Source organism: Pongo abelii, chromosome 11 (assembly GCF_028885655.2).
Source record: "Pongo abelii isolate AG06213 chromosome 11, NHGRI_mPonAbe1-v2.0_pri, whole genome shotgun sequence".
NCBI lineage: Eukaryota > Metazoa > Chordata > Mammalia > Primates > Hominidae > Pongo > Pongo abelii.
This window is the reverse complement of record NC_071996.2, coordinates 127,391,090-127,406,945: the sequence shown is the minus strand read 5'-3', so window position 1 is coordinate 127,406,945 and position 15,856 is coordinate 127,391,090. Positions and strand designations below refer to the sequence as shown.

The following is a 15,856-nucleotide window of genomic DNA, read 5'->3' as shown; positions in this document are numbered from 1 at the left end:
GTCTTTACTAATTAAATGGTGACCTTTAAACTTTTTCTGGCTGGGCGCAATGGCTCATACCTGTAATCCCAGCACTTTGGGAGGCCGAGGCAGGTGGATCACCTGAGGTCAGGAGTTCGAGACCAGCCTGGCCAACATGGCGAAACCCCATCTCTACTAAAAATACAAAGATTAGCCAGGCATGGTGGCAGATGCCTGTAATCCCAGCTACTGGGGAGGTTGAGGCAGGAGAATCTCTTGAACCCGAGAGGTGGAGGTTGCAGTGGGCTGAGATCGTACCATTGCACTCTAGCCTGGGTGAGAAGAGTGAGACTCTGTCTCAAAAATTAAAAAAATAAAATAAAATTTTTCTAACATGAAAAACAGTGTAAAGCTTATAGTAATGTCTCAAGTGTTAGTTTGATTGAATCAGTCAACAAATCTGTTAGGGAAAAAGAAGCATGGAACATAATCTAAAAACAGGCCACTACCTGAGCATGGTGGCTTACGCCTGTAATCCCAGCACTTTGCGGGGCCGAGGTGGGTCAATCACTTAAGGTCAGGAGTTTGAGACCAGCCTGGCCAATGTGGTGAGACACCCCATCTCTACTAAAAATACAAAAATTAGCTGGGTGAGGTGTTGTGCGCCTGTAGTCCCAGCTACTCGGGAGGTTGAGGCAGGAGAATTGCTTGAACCTGGGAAGTGGAGGTTGCAGTGAGCTGAGATTGTGCCACTGTATTCCAGCCTGGGTGACAGAGTGAGATTCTCTTTCTCAAAAAAAGGCTACTATTCCTTATTAGAAACTGTGCTTCTTTGTGATTCCTTTAATTTGTGTTTCAAGACTTCTAGGCTATGGATAGGGTTTGAGATTTTTTTTTTTTTTTTTTTTTTTTTTTTTTTTTGAGGCAGGGTCTCACTCTGTCTCCCAGGCTGGTGTGCAGTGGCACAATCAGAGCTCACTGTAGCCTCCACCTCCTGGGCTCAAACGATCCTCCCACCTCAGCCTCCTGAGTTTGAGACCACAGACATGCAGTACCACTCCTTGCTAATTTTTGATTTTTTTTTGTAGAGATGGGGGTCTCACTATGTTGCCCAGGCTGGTCTTGAACTCGTGGGCTCAAGTGATCCTCCAGCCTCAGTCTGCCAAGTAGCTGGGATAACAGACGTGTGCCACCATGCCCAGCTAATTTATTTTTATTTTTTGTAGAGACAGGGTCTTGCTATGTTGCCAGGCTGGTGTCAAGCCCCTAGGCTCAAGTGATCCTCCCACCTCGGCCTCCCAGAGTACTGGGATTACAGGTCTGAGCCACTGTGCCTGGCCAGACTTTTTGTAATGTAAGAAAAGTGTTGCCTAGATCCTCCATGGACTCCAGCCTGTCTAGATTATTCCTGCTCTTCAGTGATTAGAATAGTTTCTAGGCTTCTTGATGGCACAAGGATCACAAAAAATTATTTTTATGCTAACAGTGAAAAGATTACAGCAAGAATGGTTTGGAGTAAAAAAAAAAAAACTGCAGGTTTTCAGCCAATCTGGCTTCTGGAAGGGCGGTATTTGTTTAAAGGGGGTGCAAATGCTGGGGCCACCCAGTGGCTTCTTCCCTGGATAAAATCTGCCTGTGGTGACATCAGCAGTCTAATTCTTGGTCATAGACCCTTGAAGCTGTCCAGTAATTCCTCTCCTAGATGGTGGGAGGGGATGGAAATTTCTGTTTTTCTTAGCCAATCTAATTCTCCTCTACAAAATGAGGCTGGTTTCTCTGCCTTTTAATTTAGAGAATAAATTCAATAACAATCTAACATTTTCTCTCCCTGTTACCATAGGAGAAAGACTTCTTTTTGCAGCAAGAATGAACAGGGCAGAATTCCAGAGACTCGTTGGAAGGAAATTGCTATTTATTCGATAAAAACAGATGGCACTGATAGCTATGTTGTTCATTCCCCCTTTCAGGCAAACGTCTTAATGTTATAGAAACCATCTAGCGTGCCAGAAGTACACTTTTTTTTTCCTGTATCCCCTGGAAGTACTGTCAGACTAGGAAAAAATATCCTTTGCTATAGGTGACAGAAATGTTCACAGATTTACCAAGATTTGAAATAGTATCAGCATCCCTAAGAATGACCAGAAAATCAGATTTTCTCAGAATTACTGTTTGCCCAGAGTTTAAAAGAAATCAGGACCTTGGACTTAATTTGTAACATATAGTATGCCCTTTTAAAATGATTAATTGAATGATCTCTTTTTATCAGTTTAGAATTTATGGATGGTTAAATTGCTTAAATTTAGCTGTTTTTGGAGTGATTAGGGTGTGTTTTTGAGAAAGTTTAAAAAAGATATTCAGTTTTAGAGATGTTGCTGTTTCAGGCCAGGTAGAACTTGGTGTGATTTTATAGAAATAATTATGTGCTAGTTGAGTCTGCTTATTAAAGTGTGGACATCAATTTCAAGGTAATCGACCCGGCACGGTGGCTCATGCCTGTAATCCCAGCACTTTGGGAGGCCAAGGCGGGCAGATCACGAGGTCAGGAGATCAAGACCATCCTGGCTAACACGGTGAAACCCTGTCTCTACTAGAAATACAAAAAATTAGCCAGGCATGGTGGCAGGCACCTGTAGTCCCAGCTACTTGGGAGGCTGAGGCAGGAGAATGGCATGAGCCCAGGAGGCGGAGCTTGCAGTGAGCCGAGATTGCACCACTGCACTCCTGCCTGGGCGACAGGGCGAGACTTTGTCTCAAAAAAAAAAAAAAAAAAAAAAAAAAGGTACTCATACTGGTAATACATACGAGAAAATATGTATTGAACCCAAATGTATATCCTTATGGAATTACAGGTTTAAAAACATTTCCAGTACCCTTTCTGGTACGGGGAAAAAAAAAAAAATTAGGCCAGGTGCAGTGGCTCACGCCTGTAATCCCAGCACAGCACTTTGGGAGGCCGAGGTAGGTGGACCACTTGAGGCCAGGAGTTCAAGACCAGCCTGGCCAACATGGCGAAACCCTATCTCTACTAAAAATACAAAAATTAGCTGGCTGAGTGTGGTAGTGCATGCCTGTAGTCTCAGCTACTTGGGAAGCTGAGGCAAGAGAATGGCTTGAACCCGGGAGGCAGAGGCTGCAGTGAGCTGAAATCATGCCACTGCCTCCAACCTGTGCAACAGAGCAAAACTCTGTCTCAAAAAAAAAAAAAGAAAGAAAAATATTAATGACTCCTGCAAGATGCCTCCTGGTTTGTGAGCCAGTGCTTTTCAGAGGAAAAAATCGTACCTTGAATCTATCTTTGCTCCTACTGTATTGTGGCTTAAATAGATGAGGCTTTTGAGACTTAGTGATTCCCTTAAGTGTATTTTAACCTTGTTTTTAATTGGCTCTTTGATAGAGTTTAACAGTAGAAGAAATAAAAAGGAATCCTTCTACTTATTACGATCATCAGGCATATCTTTCAGCAGATCGAAGATTAATCTCCGTGGAATAAACACTTTATTCTTAATCATAACTGTAGTTATAACTCCACTTTTCATGTATCTATTATAGGAAGGTAAAGCATACAGAAGTTTTATCCTTGGTAGACAGGATAACACACATTACTATATGATATTTAAGAGTAATAACTTTATTTTGTACTTCCAGTGACTGCTTCCATTTTTAAGGATTCAAATTAGCACTTGTGCAAAATGGGAATCCTGTATTTCAATTAAGAGTTGAAATGGAGTTATTCGTACTATCTACTTTGAAATCCTTGTCATTCAATAAATGCCAAATGCTTTTTATTTTTAATTTTAACCTCAGATTCCTATGATTCTTAAAGGTATATTATTTATTTGCAACAGAAAGCATGGTGTCAGTTAGCTCGTGCTACATAACAAACTACCTCAAAACTCAGTGGCTTAAAACAGCAGGGATTTGTCATTGTTCATGAGCCTACAGGTCACCTAGGTAGTGCTTCTGGCCTCAGCCAGACTCACTCATGCTTGTGGCCAGCCGTGGGCCAGCTCTGCTGAGCTTAGCTGGACTCTTTCTCATGCCTGGGAGTGAGCTTGCTACAGGCGGGCCGAGGATGGCTTCAGCTGGGACAGTTGAGCTCTCTCCCATGTCATCATTTGTCCTCTGGTAGGCTGGCCCCTGTGGCATGTGATGTGGCAGTCTTCCAAGACACGGAGTGAGAGCAAACCAGGCCTCTGGACTCAGTACTAGCACCCCATTCAGCCACATTTTTTTAAACATAGCATCACTAGCCAACCCATATTCAAGGCTCCCAGAAATAGGCAAGGCGCGGTGGCTCATGCCTGGGAGGCCAAGGAGGGCGGATCACGTGAGGTCAGGAATTCGAGACTGGTCTGGTGAACATGGTGAAACCCCATCTCTACTAAAAATACACAAACTTAGCCTGGCGTGGTGGCGCATGCCTGTAATCCCAGCTACTCAGGAGGCTGAGGCAGGAGAATCGCCTGAACCCGGGAGGCGGAGGTTGCAGTGAGCCGAGATCAAGCCATTGCACTCCAGCCTGGTTGACAGAACCAGACTCCGTCTCAAAACAAAAACAAGGCTCAGAGAAATATATTCCATCTCTTGATGAAAAGAGCTGCAAAATGGCTGATTGTAAGGAGCATGGATGCAGGGAGCAGTAAAGAATTGAGCACATGGTTTTTTAAATTGTTTCACCACAGGCACTTACATACTATATCGCACTCTGTAGCCAGATTGGGCTAAATCTAGAGCTGGAGGTAGTGAGAGACTGTTGGAATCACCACTCCTATTTAGCACAGAGGTCAGTATTTCTTTGAACCAAGTGAGCTTTGAAGTTAGGCCTGAACTTTTCGATACTCTGATTTATTTGGGGGGAAAAAGTAATTTAATGCTTCTTGTTTCCTTATTGTTTAGGAGTTACTGCTTTGGAGGATAAAGTGTGGATTTCTAAAAAGCCTTTAAAAAAGTTTTACTTACTTACCACATAAGGCTGCTTTGCTTTGAATTGTTTACTTTGGTAATGTTTTGAAAGAGGAACTTTCACCATCTTCTGATAAGAGAGAAAGTTGGTCAAGCAACTAACTGAAGTCAGTCTGATGCAGTGTTGCTGTTGGTTTGTGTGATTTTCAGATCGTATCTCTCCTTGCGTCTGCTTCCTCAAGTGTAAAATGAAGGCAGAAGCGCCTGTCATCCCTGCCATCAGGATGTGGCACCTCGTTCTCAACAGACCACAAGCTTTTCATGAATCTTTACTTTTTTAAATTTTTTTTAGAGAAGGTGGTAGAGGGAAGTTCAGGGAGGTGCAGGGAGGTGGGAAATCACAGAGTTGCTTTTCATGAATCTTGATGTGTGTCTAGAATGCAGGCAGTAGCCTTGTGTGTGCCACAACAGTTCAGTGTTGTGAGCTTGCAGGAAGTTAAGCAGGAGGCTGGGCGCAGTGGCTCACACCTGTAATCCCAGCACTTTGGGAGGTCGAGGTGGGCGGATCACCTGAGGTCAGGAGTTCAAGACCAGCTTGACCAACATGGTGAAACCCCATCTCTACAAAAAATACAAAAATTAGCTGGGCATGGTTGTGGGTGCCTGTAATCCCAGCTACTAGCGGGGCTGAGGCAGGAGAATCGCTTGAACCTGGGAGGTGGAGGTTGCAGTGAGAAGAGATCTCACCATCGCACTCCAGCCTGGGCATAAAGAGCAAAACTCTGTCTCAAAAAAAAAAAAACAAAAAAAAAACAGAAAAAAAAAGTTAGACGGGGACACGTGTTGATGGAGAGGCACAGTTTATTGCCTTATAACTCTCAGGCCCAAGAGCTAGGTGCCTTTTGGGAGCATCTTCTCCTTCACTGTCCTTCTGCATCTGATGTCTTGGCCAGCTCTGCTGGCTCTGCCTTCTGCTCACTGCTCCTTTGGGAACGATGCTATCAAGGCCCCTGGCTACCCAGGCACCTCTAGTCTTGTGTCCAGGTCCATGTCTCCTTTTTGGTCCTGGGGCTCTCTCACCCCCTGCAATAACATCTGCAGACATGTCAAATCCCCTGATAGACTCATTGGGGGCAGATGGTGCTCCAGAATCCCAAGCCTGACCCAAGGCACAAGTTCATGTTGAAGGCCAGCATAGGCCAGGGTGAGCGTCCTCAGTGATGGACAACTGAAGCCTCTGGTATCTGCCTTATTGAAAAAAGGAAAGTCGTGCCACTATATTTGAAATTGCTTCTGATTCCAATGACTTCTGTTTTTGCTTCTGGTGGGGACAGCAATTTAAAGGATAGACTCTTAGGGAGTGGAACATTTTTACATGTAGAGTTTTAGGTAGCCACTCTTGAAAATCAGATAAAATAAGTCCCTAAGTGCCTCAAGGCTCATTGCACAAAGTGTTTAATTGTGGCTCACTGGGGAGGTCAGCAGGTATCCTGCTGTTCTGCCAGAACTCAGCCTCTGCATCTTTTCTCTGGGGTTCTCACAAGGAGCCCAAGACATTGTCTGCCTTGGAGGTGGGTTCTCTTCTCCCCTTCTCCTGTCCCTTATCAGCCTCCCTCCCTGCCCTGCCTAGCCTGATGTAGTGTGGATGCATAATTTAGTTATATGATTTGATACAAGCATACCTTGTTTTACTGTGCTTCTCAGATACTGCATTTTGTACACATTGAAGGTTCATGGCAACCATGCCTCAGGCAAGTCTATCTGTGCCATTTTTCCAGTACATTGTGCTCACTTTGTGTCTCTGTGTCACATTTTGGTAATTCTTGCAATATTCCAAACTTTATTATTATATCTGTTGTGGTCTGTGTTCAGTGATCTTTGATATTACTATTATAATTGTTTTGGGGAGCCACAAACTGTGTCCACATAAGATGGCAAACTTAAATGATAGTGTGTGTGATCTGAATACTCCATCACCTGGCTGTTACTCTATGTCTGTCTGTCTCTCTCTCTTTCCCTCCCTCCCTCCTTCCCTCCCTCCCTCCTTTCCCCCTTTCCCCTCAGGCCTCCTTATTCCCTGAGACACAACAATATTGAAATTAGGCCAGTGAATAACCCTACAATAGCCTCTGAGTGTTCAAGTGAAAGGAAGAGTCACATGTCTCTAACTTTAAATCAAATGTTAGAAATGATTAAGCTTAGTGAGGAAGGCACATCAAAAGCTGAGACAGGCCAAAAAGTAGGCCTCTTGCACCAAACTGCCAAGTTATGAATGCAAATGAAAAGTTCTTGAAGGAAATTAAAAGTGCTAATCTAGTGAAAACATGAATAAGAAAGCAAAACAGCCTTATTGATGATATGGAGAAAGGTTTAGTGATCTGAATAGAAGATCAGACCAGCCACAACATTCTCTTAAGCCAAAGCCTCATTCAGAGCAAGGCCTTAATCCTCTTCGATTTTATGAAGCCTGAGAGGGGTGAGGAAGCTACAGAAGAAAAGTTTGAAGCTAGCAGAATTGGCACATTAGGTTTAAGGAAAGAAGCAGTCTACATAACATAAAAGTACAAAGTGAAGCATCAAGTGCTAATGTAGAAGCTGCAGCAAGTTATCCAGAAGATCTAGCGAAGATAATCGGCAAAAGCAATTACATTAAACAATAGATTTTCAATGTAGACCAAACAATTCTTTTGGAAGAAGATGCCATCTAGGACTTTCATAGCTAGAGAAGTCAGTACCTGACTTGAAAGCTCCAAAAGATAGGTTGACTTTCTTCCTGTGGCTAATGCAGCTGGTAACTTTAAGTTGAAGTCATTGCTCATTAACCATTCCAAAAATCCTAAGACCATTAAGAATTATGTTAAATCTACTTTGCCATGTGCTCTATAAATGGAACAACAAAGCCTGGATGACAACATGTCTGTTGACAGCACAGTTTACTGAATATTTTAGGCCCATTGTTGAGACCTACTGCTCAGAAAAAAAGATTCCTTTCAAAATGTTATTGCTTATTGGCCAGGAACGGTGGCTCACGGCTGTAATACCAGCACTTTGGGAGGCCGAAGCAGACAGATCATTTGAGGTCAGGAGTTCAACATCAGCCTGGCCAACACGGCAAAACACTGGCTCTACTAAAAATACAAAAATTAGCCAGGCACGGTGTTTGTTGCACATCTGTAAGTCCAGCTGCTCAGGAGGCTGAAGCATGAAAATCGCTTGAGCCTAGGAGGCAGAGGTTTCAGTGAGCTGAGATCGTGCCACTGCACTCCAGCCTGGGTGATGGAGTGAGACTCTGTCTCAAAAATATACATATACACACACACACACACTTGTATATATATAAATACACACACATATATATGTAAATGTATGTATATTTGCTTATTGAAAATGCACCTAGTCACCCAAGAACTCTGAGGATGGAGACATACCATGAGATTAATGTTGTTTTTCATGCCTGCTAATACAACACTCATTCTGTAGCTCATGGATCAAGGAGTAATTTCAACTTTCAAGTTTTATGATTTAAAAAATATACTTTTGCTGTGCATACTGGCTCATGCTTGTAGTCTCAGCACTTTGGGAGGCTGAGGTGGCAGGATCACTTGAGCCCAGGAGTTTGTGACCAGCCTGGACAGTATAATGAGACTTTATCTCTATAAAAGCCTTAAAAAAGTTAGCCAGGTGTCATGGTGTGTGCCTGTAGCCCCAGTTACTGGGGAACCTGAGGTGGGAGGATCCCTGGAGCCTGGGAGGCATAGGTTGCAGTGAGCCTTGATTGTGCTACTGCACTCCAGCCTGAGTAACTGAGGGAGACCCTGTCTCAAAAAAAATTTTTTTATAAGGCTATAACTGCCGTAGAAAGTGCCTCTGTTAGATCTGGGCAAAGTAAGTTGAAAACCTTCTGGAAAGGATTCACCATTCTAGATGTCATTAAGAACATTCGTGATTCTTGAGAGAAAGTTAAACTGTCAGTATTAACAGGAATTTGGAGGAAGTTGATTCCAGCCCTCATGGATAACTTTGAGGGGTTCAAGCCTTCAGTAACTGCAGATGTGGAAATAGCAAGAGAATTAGAATTAGAAGTGGAACATGTAGATGTGACTGAATTGTTGTAATCTCATGATAAAAGCTGAATGTTTAAAGAGTTTCATATGGATGAGCAAAGAAAGTGGTTTCTTGAGATGGAATCGACATCTAATGAAGATGCCGTGAACATTGTTGAAATGGCAGCAAAAGATTTAGAATATTCCATAAACTTAGTTGATGGAAGAGCAGCAGGCATTAAGAAGATTGACTCCAATTTTGAAAGAAGTTCTGTTGTGGGTAAAATGCTATTAAATTGCATTGCATGCTACAGAGAAGTCTTTTGGGAAAGGAAGAGTCAATCGATGCAACAAACTTCTTGGTTGTCTTATTTTAAGAAGTTGCCACAGCCACGCCAACCTTCATCAACAACCATCCTGACGGATCAGCAGCATCAACATTGAGGCAGGACCCACCACCAGCAAAATGATTACCCCTCGCTGAAGGTTCAGATGATCGTTAACTTTTTTTTAGCAATAAAGTATTTTGAAACTAAGGTATGTACATTGATTTTTAGACGTAATGCTACTGCACACTTAACAGACTGTAGTGTAACTACAGCTTGCATATGGGAAACCAAAAATTTGTGTGACTCACTTTGTTGTGACATTTGCTTTATTGTGATAAACCCGCAATATCTCTGAGGGTTATAATAATTTCTGTGTTATGCTTTTTTTTTTTTTTTAGGAACAAAATGCTGACCATTTCATAAGCATTTTATCGGGGCTCCAGGACTTCATAACTATTTGTAATGATTATATAAGCTATTGAATTACTCTATCATTAACCCATTTCATTCTTTAACATATTTTCCCCATTTTTACTTCTTGGATAAGGCTTATATGAAGTTTTTTAAATTTGTAGTTCTTTTTTTATTCTATTAAATAATTTCCAACCTGGAATTCCTTAATCAAAGTTTATCATTAGTGTTGTTGTCATTATTATTGGGCAGGTGTATTTGTTTCTCTCTATATTGGAGCAAAATTCTTGCCAAAGAGTTAGTTCTAATTTACAGTTTTGACAAGTATGAGAGCCCTAGAGGTGGCATTTTCTTATTGTTTTGAGTTGTTCCTTTGCTTTCCCTGCACAGCAGTACATTTTAAAAACATTTTAATCTGAAATATTTAGCATAAAAAAGAATCAATTTTGGAATTTTATTTACTTGGAAAATAAATGAATCATCTACAGTGCTGAACAATGATAAACAAATAAAGTGATGGGGCCAGGTGCGGTGGCTCACACCTGTAATCCCAGCACTTTGGGAGGCCAAGGCGGGCAGATCACTTGAGGCCAGGAGTCCAAGACCAGCCTGGCCAACATGGTGCAACCCTGTCTCTACTAAAAATACAAAAATTAGCCAGGCATGGTGACACATGCCTGTAATCTCAGCTGCTGGGGAGGCTGAGGCATGAGAATCGCTTGAACCCGGGAGGCAGAGGTTACAGTGAACTGAGCTCGTGCCATACCGCTCCAGCCTGGGTGATGGAGTGAGACTCTGTTTAATAAATAAATAAATAAAGTGATGGTAGTGGTGTGCATACCCTGTAAATTATATATGTATAACATAGTCATATATGGAGATACCTTTTCTCATCTGTTCCTGGAAGACATTGCAGCTATATGCAAGTCCTTGCTTCTCTAATTAAAAGTGCAGAGGAGATAGATGGTAGAAGCCCTCCACAGGAATGGTAGCATGGAGAAGTTTGGAAAAGATTTATTAGGCTCTGAAAGCAGCCTAATAAATTTCCTTTCTAAGGATCTTTTGGAAAAATATCAGACTATTGTTTTAAAACAACTTAAAAATAGAGCTTGGAAAAGAATGAACACGTTTCTAAGGTTGTGGTTTTAAGGAAAGATTTCTTTTCCCCAGACTGATGTGGTCCTGGAATATGAAAGAAAATCCAGCCATTAGAAAAATGGGCAGAATAAGCAGCAGGAAAAACATAAGATGAGTTTATGTGGGTGTAAAATTGTCAAAATATTAAAGGAAAACATAAGCCGTTTTATCTTAGTGGAGAGTGGTTTAGACATTCAATCTAGACAGAAAATATTGTGATTTATACAAAAATAATACCATCTGATCTTGACACTTTAGTGATTAGATGGTTTATTTATTTATTTATTTTTTTTTTGAGACGGAGTCTCGCTCTGTCGCCCAGGCTGGAGTGCAGTGGCGCGATCTCAGCTCACTGCAAGCTCCGCCTCCCGAGTTCACGCCATTCTCCTGCCTCATCCTCCCGAGTAGCTGGGACTACAGGCGCCCGCCACCACGCCTGGCTAATTTTTTGTATTTTTAGTAGAGACGGGGTTTCACTGTGTTAGCCAGGATGGTCTCGATCTCCTGACCTTGTGGTCCACCCGCCTCGGCCTCCCAAAATGCTGGGATTACAGTTTATTAATATTATCCTAGACTTTGAAATAGTTTGCCCCTGTAAATATTACTAAACTATTATTATGTTGCTTTCAACTTACTGAATAGTAGATTTTACTTCCAATTTACTGGATAGTAATTTTTTAGTCTGGAATTTGTTGAATTTTAAATAAGTGGCCCAACTTAAAACTATTTTTACAACCATTTGGTAAATATTCTGGACATAATACAAAATACATTCGTATATTACTCATAGAAATGAGCATCTCTGTTTAATACATAGGTTTTGGGGTACAATAGTGTTAAAGGTTAAACTTAGCATTGGCTTGATTTAATCTTGGAAGAGGAAGGGTCTGGTTTGAAAAGAGATGGAAGGGAATGCCAGGTGAAGGTGTGAAGACAAAGGTAGTGCCAACCATCCAGGCCAGTTGCCTCATTTGGAACCTGATTCCCAGACAACGAGGGCCTTCTCTCATCTGGGATGTGAGCGACTGTTTTCAAACAAAAAACCCTAAGAGATCGTGGAAGTCTTGACAATTTCCTAGTTTATTAGTTGGGTCCTAGCATGGGTCCAATTTGTGCCAAGCAAGCTATATGCTGATGTTTGTCTTCCAGAGGAAGTAATACTGTGTTTAAAATGCTGGAGTCTAGGTTCGATTTTGACTTTGGGCTAGTTTAAGTATTCTAAAGCTGTATGAAATTAACATTAGACTTTTCCAGGTTAAATACTTGGTTGGAAGAGACAATCTTTAAGATTTTCTCCTCCCAGCAGAGTTCTCTATGTATGAATTGTGCCCTTCTTCCCATGAGCACCGAGGGAGAGCACATGCCACTAGATCCTTTGAGCCACCTGCACCTTCATGACCTAAGATGCTGGGATTGATTTGAAGAGTTTTAGAACATGTCAGCATTCTATTCTTCCTTTGACCTAAAAAACCCAAACACACAGGCAGCTGGCAGGTTTACTTTGTGATTGTACGAATGAAGCCTGTGAGTGTGAAGTGGTGCTACATGAATCCTTGATCTCCAGGTGCCTTGGCCTTTGTCACCTTGTGTTTGGAGGTGGAGGAGAATCCTTGAACAGAGTTAATGCTTAGCAGGAAGTTGGCCTCTTGTTTATTTCCATGGTTTTGGCTTCATCCCCTATGTCGGAATGTATCCATAAACGTTCTGATTTAAGAAATATGGAATATAGTCAACACACTGCAATAATATATTGGTCGTTCATGTCTAAGGATCATCATTGGATAGAAGTATCCACTGATTCTTTTAGATGAAGAAGTTGTGCCGAAATGGCATCCATCCTGTGATCTGCTCAGAAAACACTGTCTGGAGAGAAGAGTTCTTGGTAGGGTGGGGAGGAAGGCGGTTTTAGGGCATAACCTGAGCTGGACGTATTCAGGGAATGTGAGGATGACAGCTCACTGGGATGCAGGCTCTAGGATGGGGAGTCATAGGCGCTAAGGCTGTCAGTTGAATCTGGATTTGAGATAACCACTGGTGGATTCTGAGCATAGGGGCACTGTGATCCAGGTGGCTCCTTGGGAGAGGTAGCTGGGGGTCAGCACACTGGAGGTGGAGCAGAGGGAGGCAAGAGTCCACTACTCCTGTGAGAGCAGGCCTACTGCTGTGTGAAAGATGGGACCTAGACCATGGTAGTCACGCTGAGGATGACAAATGAGATGGCAAACGTGATATATAGGAATTATTGTTTACTTCTAAAAAACAAACAGCGGCATCATTAACACACCCAAAGGAATGAGCAACAGCCAGATGTGGTGGTACACGCCTGTAGTCCCCAGCTGCTCAGGAGGCTTTGGTGGGAGAATCACTTGAGCCCAGGAGTTCGAGGCTTCAGCGAGCTATGATCACACCACTGCACTCCACCCTGGGTGACGGAGCGAAATCCTGTAAAAAAAAAAAAAAAAAATCTTTAAAATATCCTCAAATATCTATACAAAACCTTTAGGTTGAATTAGGATTTAAGTAAGGCTACATATTTTAATTGCTGGATAGACCTCTAAAATCTCTTTAATCATAGGTTTGTCCTTCCTCTCTATTTTTTTTCCCTTGCAAATTATTTGTAGAAGAAAGTGAGTCATTTCTCTATGGAGTTTCCTGCAGTCTTGACTTTGCTGAATGGTGCTCAATATGTTCCCATGTCCTCTGTATTTCCTATCAATTGGTTGGTGGATCTAGAGGATTGATCCAGTTGTGTTAGCCCTAAGGCTTGTTTCTATCCAGTTCATATACAGAATAGCATTAATCTCACTGTGGTGCTAGGTCATCTTATTTGTTTGGATAAATAAAGACCAACTACTAGTTTTACTTTTAATCATATAATAGTGTGTACAGATCTTGGGTAGAGTTGGACAGGTTCTAACAAATACATGTACCCATGGTTACCAACACCCGGAGCCTTGACGTTCCCCTAGAAAGTTTTCTCTCTTCCAATTGCATTCAGTTCTCCTCTTACCCCAGAAGCAACCACTATTCTGATTGTCCTTCTGGTCTCTGACCAGTTTTACTTGTATTTTTTGTTGTTGTTCTGCATCAGTGATTTTAATAAAGAAAAACAGACTTCTGAGAGAAGGTAACCAGGCCCACTGGTCTGCAGTCCTGTAAACAAAGCGATGTGATGCTTAGCTGAAGGCGAGGATAGCCACTGTCGAGAGTACCTTGTCTTCCGTACGGTTCAGCCACTCTGTTTTAAGCAAAGATAAGCCTTGTCCATCTTTTTCCCTTGAGGAGGGATGCATCCACTGAGGCAAGGGCCAAACTCCATTTTTTCACGGGATGGTTTTACTTTGAGCTCCATTTTCTCCTCAGGATCGTGCGCCAGCCATGCCTGGTGAGACTTTGTTTTATAGCAAGGTTTGCTGCAAGGTTTCCCACAGCCAGCGTGTTCACACACAACAGGGCACTCTTACTCCTGAAAGGAGACTGTGGCTCTGGAGGTTACATACAGCTGTGCAGGTTCCACCCTGTTCTTCTCTTGGGCAGCGACCCACTTCCCTTTCTTGGATGTGTTTTCATGTGCTGCTGAAAATCATCTTTCCATGTAAATGTTTTCTGGCATACTACACGTTATTAATATTTCCTTCTTAGGAGTTTCTCTCACGTTTCAGAAGTTCTATGTTTTGGCCACCAAGGAACATCCCTTTGCTATATACTGTACAGCCCTCATGGGCCTGGCTGCGTGGGCCCAGCCTGCTGAGTGCAGTGGGTGCTTCCTGATCCTCCCGGGCACACTTGAGCAGCAGGTCACTGGTGTGCTGGCCCTGGTGGATGTCCAGCTGCTGATGCTTCTTAAAGATCTTCTGACAGCCTTCAAATCGCATACCTGTTGTCTTTGTGCATTTTCATGTTTGCGTTGAAAATATTTCTTCAAGTTTGATTTTGTGTTGAATTTGTGCTTATAGCCACCAGCTGCATAGCTTTCCTCCAGTGTGAATGAGGACGCGGGAACTCAGGTGGTAGTCCCTGACGAAGGTCTTATCATGCCCTTCATTGCCACAGACAAATGGTTTCCGCCTTGTGCTTGCATGGGTCTGGCTTGCAGGCCTTGTGGTGATTGGCACTGTGTCGAGGAGAGAGTGGATGAACCTCCTGGGAAGTGCTGTGGTCAGGGTGTGTGAGGGTCTCCCTGGTCTCAAGGGTCAGGGAGGACACTGCCTCCAGGACACACTGCCTATGCATCCCACCACCCAGTTTTACTTGTCTTGGCCTCAAAACTGGAAGCATATGGTATCAATATTTAGGCTTCATGTATTTTAGGTTAAGGGTGTAAATATTTATTCAGCTCCTACTTACGCCAGAATCTACATTGCTGTTAGAAATATAAAAATGGGTCAGATGTGGTGGCTCATGTCTCTAATACCAGCACCATGGGGTCCTGAAGTGGGAGGATTGCTTGAGCCTGGGAAGTCAAGGCTGCTATGAGCCGTGATTGCACCACTGCACTCTAGCCTGGGCCACAGAGCAAGACTGTGTCTTAAAAAATAATAAATAAGGGCCGAGTGTGATGACTCATGCCTGTAATCCCAGCACTTCGGAAGGCCAAGGCAGGCGGATCACTTGAGGTCAGGAGTTCGTGACCAGCCTGGCCAACATGATGAAACCCCATCTCTATTAAAAATACAGAAATTAGCTGGGTGTGTTGGCGGCCACCTGTAATCCCAGCTACTTGAGAGGCTGAGGCAGGAGAATCCCTTGAACCCGGGAGGTGGAGGTTGCAGTGAGCTGAGATCGTGCCACTGCACTCCAACCTGGGTGACAGAGCGAGACTCTTGTCTCATAAATAAATAAATGAATGAGAAATATAAAAGTGATTGTCACAGAGTTGGCAATGGGGACAATAAGGTGGTTATGAGTAACTACAGAGGCAGAGCAGGGCAATCACCCGTGGAGTCCCCGGTGTCCTAGGGATGCAGGAGACGGAGAGGCCTGGCACCCAGAGGCCCTGAGAGTGCAGGAGCAGGAACCGCAGGGCTTCCATTGTTTCTCTGAGGTCGTAAACCCGAATATTAAACTTTGGCT

General features: G+C 42.9%; 1 protein-coding gene across 4 annotated transcripts in view; it reads left to right on the top strand.

Annotated features, from left to right (window-relative positions):
* WDFY1 (WD repeat and FYVE domain containing 1) overlaps positions 1 to 15,856 on the top strand; it is a 70,258-nt gene that overhangs the window by 10,499 nt on the left and 43,903 nt on the right. The window lies entirely within an intron of this gene.